Here is an 11,983-nt window from a genome sequence, read left to right on the forward strand (position 1 = left end):
ATCATTACATTTCCAACAGTGGGTATTGTTGTTTTGATTGTAAGTCCTAATAGAGATGGAATATGGTCAAGTAGACTTGGATAGAGATTGAAGATATGTTGAAGATGTTGTGGTTAATCACACACATTCAGATGATTAGTGACTAAAGATTTATAAAGACTGAGAGCTGACAAATTTCTTGTAATTGTGAAAAGATATAATATTTTAATGTAACATATAATGTAATATCTTAAGTTGTTCCTGTATTATTAATGTAAATTGGCGGTGCCTCAAGGAGAAATCAATAAATTACTCTAGGACTTGGTCTAAAGGAAAGATATTTCTCTTGAATGTAATGTGTGATATGCATTCATCTCTATGATATTGTATTGTTCAAACTTACATGCAAATATCTTTTAGATTAGAGAAGTGTTTGGTGAAGTTGAGGCATGTGGTGAGCTTAGAGGGAAATATATTTGGCAAAGAAATTGTTGCTAGAAAGTTGTTCATGAAAACTTGTATTATTTAGTGAGGATAGTACTAAAGCTATTTGGATAGTGGATCTGTATATCTTCCTTTCAACTCCTAACAAGGTTGGCACAACTTGGAATAGGGTTAGAATCTCCTAATAGGGATTCAAAGTCTCCTAACAGGGTTCATCCTTTCACAAGGAACTTTTATAATAGTACTTCATCTTTTAGGTACCATCCCCACTAGGGTTTTCCCTCCAAGAAAAGGTTTCCCTAGTCAAGATATCTGATGTTATTTTGTGTGGTTATCGTTCTATGGTTAGATTTGTTTAAATTGCATAATTGATTAATAAGGATATATAGATTTCAAAAATGTTATACCATTTGAAAGTTATAGCTATTTTTCAATTAGTATGTCAATCGACACTTTACAATCATCTTCATTAAAAATTAACTAATAAATACTTATCAAACTCAGAATTTGATAGCAATTATATCGATGGAATCTTGAGAGTGTTATAAAAACATCCTTTTCATTTCATTGAATTTCGATGAAAATAATATTGTCAAATGGCTACTCGAAGTCTGAATGTCAGTGAAACCTTTCTCAAACATGTTTTTTTGAGTTGATCAAATAGGTTTGGTAAATACCAAGCCTAATCAAGTACCTAATTTCAAATTGGGTACCTAAAAACTCCAATTTTTTCTATTTTTAATTTTTTGGAGGGAAACAACCCATATTAGAGGTAAACAAAAATTTGGCAAGTGTGGGCATTATTATTATTACATACGATAATGATTATTATTATTAACTATTATTATTATATATGATTATTATTATGATTATGATTATGATTATGATTATTATTAATATTATTACATATGATTATGATTATTATTATTAACTATTAATATTATATATGATTATAATTATAATTATTATATAGTAATATTATATTATTATTATATATATTAAAATATACAGTATTATATTATTATTATTAAATATAATATTGTCATGAAATGCATTGAAAAGGGTCATAGGTTTTGATGCATTTGAACCAACCAAATGGGTCCCTAGGGGCCCTAGGGCCCCTAGGGACATATGTTGTCATGAAATGCATCAAAGGGGGTCATAGGTTAACCTATGACCTCTTTTGATACATTGGAACCAACCAAATTGGTCCCTAGGGACCTTAGGGCCCCTAGGACACATGTCATCATGAAATGCGTCAAAAGGGGTCATAGGTTAACCAATGACCCCTTTCGATGCATTTAAACCTACCAAATGGGTCCTTAAGGGCCCTAGGGCCTCTAGGGACATATGTTGTCATAAAATGTGTCGAAAACATATGACCCCTTTCGACGCATTTCATGACAACATTTGTCCTTAGGGGGCCTAGGGCCCTTAGGGACCCATTTGGTTGGTTCAAATGCATTGAAAGGGGTCATAGGTTAAACCCATTTGGTTGGTTCAAATGCATCACCAACCAAATGGGTCCCTATGGGCCCTAGGAATCCTAGGGACATATGTTGTCTAGAATGCATCAAAAGGGGTCATAAGTTAACCTATGACCCCTTTGGATGTATTAGAACCAACCAAATCGATCGCTAGAGGTCCTAGGGCCCCTAGGGACATATGTTGTCATCAAATGCATTGAAAGGGTCATAGGTTAACCTATAATACCTTTCGACGCATTTGAACCAAACAAAAGGGTCCCTAGGAGCCCTAGGGCCCCTAGGGATATATGTTGTCATGAAATGTGTCGAAAGGAGTCATAGGTTAACCTGTCACCCCTTTTGACGAATTGGAACCAACCAAATGAGTCCCTAGGAGTCCTAGGGCCCTTAGGGACATATGTTGTCATGAAATGCATTGAAAAGGGTCATGGCTTAACCTATGACCCTTTCGACGCATTGGAACCAACCAAATGGGTCCCTAGGGACATATGTTGTCATGAAATACATCGAAAGGGGTCACAGGGTATACATTTGAACCAACCAAATGGGTCCCTAGGGGCCCTAGGAACCCTAGGGACATATGTTGTCATAAAATGCATCAAAAGTGGTCATAGGTTAACCCATGACCCCTTTCGACACATTGGAACCAACCAAATCAATCCCTAGGGGCCCTAGGGCCCCTAGGGACATATTTTGTCATGCAATGCATTGAAAGGGGTCATAGGTTAACTTATGACCCCTTTTGATGTATTAGAACTAGCCAAATGGGTCCCTAGGGGCCCTAGGGCCCCTAGGGACATATGTTGTCATGAAATGCATTGAAAGGGGTCATAGGTTAATCTATGACCCCTTTCAACCCATTGGAACCAACCAAATGGGTCCTTAGGGCCCATAGGGCCCATAGGGACATATGTTGTCATAAAATGAATTGAAAACCTATGACCCCTTTCGATGCATTTGAACCAACCAAATGGGTATATGTTGTCCTGAAATGTATCAAAAAGGGCAATAGGTTAATCTATGACCCCTTTTGATGCATTAGAACCAGCCAAATGGGTTCCTAGGGGCCCTAGGGATGCCAGGGACATATGTTGTCATGAAATGGGTTGAAAGGGGTCATAGGTTAACCTATGACCCCTTTCAACATATTTGAACCAACCAAATGGGTCCCTAGGGGCCCTAAGGCCCCTAGGGACATATTTTGTAATGAAATGTGTCATCATAGGTCATAGGTCAACCTATGACCTATGACCCCTTTCGATGTCATTTGAACCAACCAAATGGGTCCCTAGGTGCCCTAGGGCCCCTAAGGACATATATTGTCATGAAATGTGTTGAAAAGGGTCATAGGTTAAGCTCTGACCCCTTTTGATGCATTGGAACCAACCAAATATATCCTTAGGGGTCCTAGGGCCCCTAGGGACATATGTTGTCATGAAATGTAGAAGGAACCAAATCAAATCTTCTTCATCTAGGACATGTCTTTGCATTGGTTGCACCACAGGAGAATGATGAAAAATAAAATTATTGGTTAGCATGTTGTGTAAGAGGTAGACAAAAGCTTACACAACTGATCACAGATGATGATGGATTCACATATCCTACTAGTTCAGTGGTTGTCGCTAGAACATGGTTGCGGACATACATTCTTAGAAGGATGGAATCCCTATATTCGAAGACTGTTAAAAGCACAAAACAATTCTCATATATTCGCATCTTATTATAGCAACAAATGTAAAGTTGTTGAAGCATCAAGGAAGACTAAAAGTAAAAGAACTTTTTACTATTACTAATGTTGATCATGAAGTGCTTTGGAGACCCTAAAATAGAGAGAGGACCCTATTGGAACACTCGACTAGGTATATTTACTTCTTATGTTATTTTGTTCATAATGATTCAATGAACCTATGATTACCTTGTTTAATACAATAAGTTATTGACATTTTTTATGATATTGGAATGCAGGTACATCATGAAGAGTAGCCATGCATAAAGATTAAAAACTAAATAAGGAGCAGAATGAAGAAAAATCTATTATATTTTTGACACTATGATTTTTTACACTACTATTTTTGACCCTAAAATTTTTGATAATTATGTATTAATGTAATCATGATGAAACACTTGAGATATTATAAATGTAAACTTGTTGATTTAATGTAAGAAGCAAAGATGATTTTACTTAATGCAATTTGTGTGGAGGGACCTAAAAAATGATGATCTTAATACGTACTAACACCAAACTTGCATTGTGTCCACTGCCATAAACTTGAGAGAGGTAAAAAATAGTGTATTTACTTAATACTAACCCTAGTGACACCTTTGTTCCAGCCACAAAGAACCTCCATCATTCGCAGCCACCCCATACCAAAGAGTTTCCAAGGTGCTATAAGTACATGTCAAGGTTGATCGTCCAAGGCTTGTAACTCAGACCTAATGGGGGATATCAATGAAATGTTGAATGCTACATGACAATCATGTTGAGGCCTAAAATAACCTATCTCATTTCTGAGAGATCACATCCTATTTGGATTTGGCACAGTGATCTCACTCGATGCCAAAACTCATAGTGTACCTTAGTTCATAGGTGCATCAGAGCATAACTTTAAAACTACTAATCTTGGCATCAAATCATCAGTGCCATTAGCTCTAAATGGACAGGTGAACCCTAGTGACACCCTTTTTTTGGTTGTGGAGAGCCACCATCATTCGTGGCCACCTGGTACCGAAAAGTCTCCAAGGTGCTCTAAGTGCATGTCAAGGTTGATATTCCAAGGGTCATAACTCAGAGCTCATGGGGGCTATTTATGAAATCTTGAATGTTATAGGATGGTCATGTCAAGGCCTAAAATAACCTCTCTTATTTTTGAGAGATCACATTCCATTTGGATTCGGCATGGCAATCTCACTCGATGCCAAAACTCATAGTGTGCCTTAGTTCATAGGTGCATCGCAACGTAACTTTGAAACCACTAATCTTGGCATCAAATTGTTAATGCCATTAGCTCTAGATGGGCTAATGAACCCTATTGACACCCTTTTTGTAGCCATGGAGAGCCACCATCATTCGCAGCCACCCCATACCAAAGAGTCTCCAAGGTGCTCTAAGTGCATGTTGAGGTCTATCTTTCGAGGGTTGTAACTTGGAGCTCGTGGGGGCTATTGATGAAACATCAAATTCTACGAGATATTCATTTCAAGGCCTATAATAACCTCTCTCATTTTTGAGAGATCACATTTTGTTTGGATTCGGCACATCGAGCTCACTCGATACCAAAACTCACAGTGTGCCTTAGTTCATAGGTGCATCACAACATAACTTTGAAACTACTGATCTTGGCATTGAATTGTGATGTCCCCGGAGTGGGACCCTAACAGAAGGTGACAAAGGTCTTTCTATGTAGTTTGTCACTACCACGTGTCTAGGATCCTCGCCAAAGAGGCTATCCTGGGGTTGCCCCCTTAACACGTTTACTAACAGTCCGAGCTTTTGGTGCAATGGTTACTAACTTGGTATCAGAGCCAGAGGTCTCAAGGTCGAGACTCACGGAGCGTGGTGGTTGTGATGTCCTCAGAGTGGGCCCCTAACAGAAGGTGATGTAGGTCTATCTGTGTGGTTTATCGCTACCACGTGTCCAAGGTCCTCACTAGCGAGTCTATCCTGGGGTTGCCCCTTTAACATGGGGAGTTTCCATTTATTAATAGTCCAGGCTTTTGGTGCAATGGTTACTAACTTGGTATCAGAGCCAGAGGTCTCGAGGTTGAGACCCACAAAGCGTGGTGGGCTGTGATGTCCCCAGAGTGGGCCCCTAACAAAAGGTGATGTAGGTCTGTCTGTGTGGTTTTTCACTACCACATGTTTGGGGTCCTCACCAGCGAAGCTATCCTAGGGTTTCCCCCTTAACATGGGAAGGTTCCATTTACTAATTGTTTAGGCTTTTGGTGCAACAGTTAATAAAGTGATATATTTTATAAAGTCATTAAATAAAATAATCTTCTAGAGGTTGCTGGAAGAAGCGGAGAAAAAATTAAAAAGGAGGCCGACCTATCGAGGAAAAAAGAATAAATAGGCATTGAGGTCTCGTTGTCTATCATCAAGATTTATTATTTCTTTTTGGTAATGTGCATTGTGGAGCCTAGGGTTCCTGCAAGTAGTCACAATTGGCCATTGAGAATGAAAACTCTCAATTGGTACGCGATTTTGAGGGTGTGAAAGATCACCTGAATTATTGCAGCTATGGGAAGCATATCTCAGTCCTTTCACTTGTACTTAATTGCTGGTTTGGAGTTTCAAGTGGAGTTGCACTTACATCATATCATCTTTAGCATTCAATCACCACCATTTGATCAATCCAGGTTCTTCATTTCAATCTGTAGTTGCAACAAGTTCTCAATTGTATTTAGCCAGTTAGGGTTTCTCTATAATGTGCCATGTCATAATGTTTTGGTGCTGAAAATTGCCATATCATTTGTAAGAACATTTGGTTTTCATTGAATGAATACATTGGCACTATTATTTCTTTATTTCAGCACTAAATATACTTTATTTCAGCACTATTATTGGTGTATTAAATTTAGGTTTTTTTTTTTTGAGTGGCCTATTAGAAAGGGTCATTACAGTGGTATTAGAGCAATTTTTTGCCAGCCTGATAAGGTTACCCAACCACCATTTAATATAGTTTAAAAAAGAACCAACATAACTATGAATATGGCTGAGAGACATTCTCAAAGCCCATCCAGAAGTGTGCGAGATGATGAGACTTTACAACATTAGGAGAGGCTTCTACAGTCAATAGAGGCAAGTACACAGGCAATGATGGTTATGATGCAACATTTGATTGGGGAAAATAGGAGGAATAATCATAATAATGACCAGGATGACAGGAGCATAGCAGGATCACAATATAGGACACGGTTTGGAACAGCTAACAGACCCACACGTCCCACATTCAGAGAAGAAACTCCAGCACGCACACCTGATGCTATGGTAACAGATATTGTAGATGAACTTTGACAAGTGAGGAACGAGTGGGATTCATTACCAGAATATGTACAAGATGGATGGACATTTGATAGGTACCTAAACTACAGAGCTACCAAGAAAAAGCAAGTAGATAAACACAGTGAGTTGCAATAGGTCACGAACAAGTTGGTATTACCCACATTTGATGGTAGTGGAAAAATGACTACTCGTGCTTGGATTCAGAAGGTGGATACTTTCCTATCTTTGAAGACTATGACAGAATTTGAAGCACTCAAGTATGCCACTTTACACTTAGATGGGGCAACACATGATTGGTGGACACATGGCACGATCACATTGCAACACAATCAGGTAACCACTTATCAGGAGTTTGTGGATAGATTGATAGAAAGGTTTGATAAAAAAAAATCCTGAAGTTTATTTCCAGGAGTTAGCCCAGTTGAGACAATCAGGAGGCTTAGAACAATTTATCAATGACTTCCGAAAGTTTGCAGTGATGGTGCCTGACATTTCAGAAAGGAGGCTAGTCATTTTATTCATAGAGGGATTAACTAAACCACTCAAGGACCTAAGGACCTAATAGGTCTTACTAAACCACTAGTGATGTGGATAGCATAACTACAAGCCAAAATGACAAGAAAGAAGCACTAGGTACAAACTAGACTACTTAGGTGCTATTGCACCAAGGTGGCCGCAGACGATGAAGGTTCTTCACGGTCAAAGCAAGGGTGTCAGTAGGGTTCACCTACCCATTTGGAGCTAATGGCACTAACGATTTGATGCCAAGATCAGCAATTTCAAAGTTACGCTATGATGCACTTATGAACTAAGGCACACTGCAAGTTTTGGCATCGAGCAAGATCATTGTGTTGAATCTAAATGGAATGTGATCTCTCAAAAATGAGATAGGTTATTTTATGCCTTGGCATGAACATCCTATAGCATTTAACATTTCATCAATAGCCCCCAAGAGCTCTAAGTTATGACCCTCAAAAGATCGACCTCAACATGCACTTAGAGCACCTCAGAGACTCTTCGATATGGGGTGGCCGCAGATGATGGAGGCTCTCCGTGGCTAGAACAAGGGTGTCAGTAGGGTTCACCTACCCATCTGGAGCTAATGACACTGACAATTTGATGCCAAGATCAATAGTTTCAGAGTTACATTGTGGTGCACCTATGAAATGAGGCACACTATGAGTTTTGGCATTGAATGAGATCATTGTGCCGAATCTAAATAGAATGTGATCTCTTGAAAAAGAGATAGATTAGTTTAGGCTTCAGCATGAAAATCCTATAGCATTCAACATTTCATCAATAGCCCCCATGAGCTCTGAGTTACAACCATTGGAAGATCAACCTCAACACACACTTATAGCACCTTGGAGACTCTTTGGTACGGGGTGGTTGTGTACGATGGAAGTTCTTTGTGGCTAGAACAAGGGTGTGAGTAGGGTACACTTGCCCATTTGGAGCTAATGGAAATGAAGATTCGATGCCAAGATCAATAGTTTCAAAGTTACGCTGTGATGCACCTATGAACTAAGGCACACTATGAGTTTTGGCATTGAGCGAGATCACTGTGCCGAATCCAAATGGAATGTGATCTCTCAAAAATGAGAGAGTTTATTTTAGGCCTCAACATGGCTATCTTGTAGCATTTGACATTTCACCGATAGCTCCCACGAGCTCCAAGTTACGATCCTTAAAAGATCGATGTCGACATGCACGTAGAGCACCTTGGAGACTCTTTAATACAGGGTGGTCGCAGATGATGGAGGCTCTTTGCGGCCAAAATGAGGGTGTTATTAGGGTTCACCCACCCATCTAGAGCTAATGGTGCTGACAATTCAATGCCAAGATCAATGGTTTCAAAGTTACATTGTGATGCACCTATGAATTGAGGCACACTATGAGTTTTGGCATTGAGCAAGATCGTTGTGTCAAATCCAAATAGAATGTGATCTTTGAAAAATGAAAGAAATTATTTTAAGCCTCAACATGACTATCTTGTAGCATTTGAGATTTTATCTATAGCCCCCATGAGCTCTGAGTTACAACCCTCAAAAGATCAACCTCAACACACTTAGAGCACCTTGGAGACTCTTCGGTATGGGGTGGCCATGGATGATGGAGGCTCTCTACGGTTGGAACAAGGGTGTTAGTAGGGTTCACCCACTCATCTAGAGCTAATTGTATTGACAATTCAATGCCAAGATTAGCAATTTCAAAGCTACGTTGTGATGCACCTATGAACTGAGGCACACTATGAGTTTTGGCATCAAGCGAGATTGCTGTACCGAATCCAAATGGAATGTGATCTCTCAAAAATGAGATAGGTTATTTTAGACCTTGGCATGACTATCATGTAGCATTCAATGTTTCATTAATAGCCCTCACAAGCTCTTAGTTATGACCCTTACAAGATCGACCTCAACAAAAACTTAGAGCATCTTGGAGACTCTTTAGTACGGGGTGACCATGGACGATGGAGGCTCTCTGCAGCTAGAACAAGGGTGTCAGAGGGTTCAACCCCTCTGATTTTCCTACTCTCATAAGCTATAAGATTCTTGTCATGCATGAGTACATCACCAACTCCCTCTCCAGAAGCATTACATTGAAGCTCAAATGGCTTTGTAAAATCAAGCAATGCTAATACTGGGCATGTAGTCATTATTTCCTTGATCTGCATAAAACACTCCTATGCCTCCCAAGTCCACAAAAATGCCCCTTTCTTCACCAAATCTGTCATGGGCACTGCATGTTGTGAGTAGCCACTAACAAACCTATGATAGAATCCACATAGACCAAGGAACCCTCTTAACTATGTAAGGTTCTTTGGTGGTGGCCAATCAACAATAGCACAAATCTTTTCAGGATCCATTCGCACTCCTTTTGCACTAATGATGTGTCCAAGATACAACAATTCTGTCAATGCTCAATACTATCTCCAAGTGCTCTAAATGTTCTTGCCATGTCCTACTATAGATCAAATATCATCAAAGAACACTAGCACAAATTTCCTCAACTGATGGTGGAAGACCTTGTTCATAGTGGACTGAAAAGTGGCAGGTGCATTAGTCAAACCAAAAGGCATGATTACAAACTCGAAATGCCCATAATGACATTTGAAAGCAATTTTTTCAATATCCTGCTCTCAAACTCTAATCTGGTGATAGCCTAATCTCAAATCATTTTTTGTGAAATAACAAGCCCCATGCAATTCGTCTATTAGTTGATCGATGTGTGGGATGAGATACTTGTTCTTTATAGTTTTCTTATTCAACACCCTATAATGAATACACATTCGTAGAGTTCCATCCTTCTTTTTTACCAAAACAACAAAAGATGCAAAAGGTGACTTACTTGGTCTGATGTGTCCCATCGCTAGCAACTCCTTGATGGTCCTCTCGATCTCATATTTGAGTCATTTTGGGTGCTGGTATGGTGTGATCATGATAGGCTTAGCACCTTCCTCTAGCTCAATAATGTACTCAATACCTCTGTTTGGTGGCCTGCTTGGTGGAATCTCATTGAATACCTTCCCATACTTGATTCTCAATTTCTAAATATCTAGATGATATTCAGTCTTATGTTGCTCCCCCTGGGTAGGCAGCAAGGCATATATTGCTGCCCACTCTATATTATTATGCTTGGCTAATCTCTCCAGCCGCCTAAATGAGATAGTCCTAACATCACCATTACGGATAGCCTTTAGCACATGAGTCCTGCCATCCACCATGAATCATATCTCCATATCCTCCAATCTCAAGGTAACCTCCTTCAAAGAATGTAGCCATTGCATCCCAAGTACTATGTCCATGTCACCCATGTTGACCACATGATAGTTCGCCTTAAACTCATAGTTGTTCAGGCGCAAAGGTAGATCTCACACCATCCTATCACAATGAAGAGTATATCCATCGGCTACCTTAACTCTCAGTCTCTCAAACTCCTCAATAATGAGTCCACGCCTCTCCACAAATAGTGCATCAATGAAATTATTTGTGGCACCTATATCTAATAGAGTAATAACCTTCTATCCTACGAAGACTCCCCAAAATCTAAAAGATCCCTATCTTTGAATACTAGACAGGCGTGCCTCCTGTAAATGTATCTCTGGAGCCTCTCTTTTTTCAGCACTATCTACCTCTTTTTCACCCTCTACCTCATCAAGATCCTCATCATGGTGCTCTGAGTTATCTGAATCTGAACCCTCGTAATAAGCCCACATCACTTGATTAACCTTCCCCTTAGGCCTCATAGGACAATCATGACCAAACTCATAGGGACCTTTGCAAAAGAAGCATAGCTTTTTCCTACGTAGGTCATTAAGTGTTTCCTTAGTTGTTGTTATGCCTATAAGTTGCTCAATAGGTGTTAGGTTGACTAAAGTGGTAGAAAAGTTGACCAAGTGTAAAAAATCATCTTGAAATGTCTAAATCAACCTAATAGGACCCCTTACCAACTTTTTCTAACTTGTCTAATTAAAAATTTTAAGTTATAGCAAAAATTGCTCAAAATTGCAAAAGTTGCAAAAGTTGCAAAATTGCACTTTTGCAACTTTTTCTTGCAAACTTGAAAATGAGTGCAAAGAGTTAGTTAGGGGTTTGATCATGACCATACAAGGTTGGAAACACCTATATAAGGTGTGAAATGACCTTGCTATGACTATGATTTTAATGTGCTAACAACAACATCTAGTTGAAATTTGTTTGAGATATTGATTTTTAGTTATTGTAGAGCTATTGGCTGATCCAAACTCATACCTATCAATGTCATGATGCTAATGGAATCCTTGAATCTTTCTTGCATTGCCAAATGTCATGTGGGTTTGGTAAGCCGAATGTGTTTTAAAGTCTCATAATAGCACTTGTTCTCATTTTTCTTTGTAAAGTTGATGTACCAGGGTGAAGGAGGTGGATCTTAGTTGGATCCAAAGTTGAAGAAGCAAGAAGAAAATAGCACGATCTTGAATTTGACCTTTATAAGTCCTAATAAGGATAGTCAGTGTGAGCAAGTCTTGTAGTACATCACAACCCATATTGAAGAGTGTTCAAGGTGCTCTAGGTGCAACTCGGGGTTGATC

Source organism: Cupressus sempervirens, chromosome 11 (assembly GCF_028749045.1).
Source record: "Cupressus sempervirens isolate cs-2001-9-10 chromosome 11, ASM2874904v1, whole genome shotgun sequence".
NCBI lineage: Eukaryota > Viridiplantae > Streptophyta > Pinopsida > Cupressales > Cupressaceae > Cupressus > Cupressus sempervirens.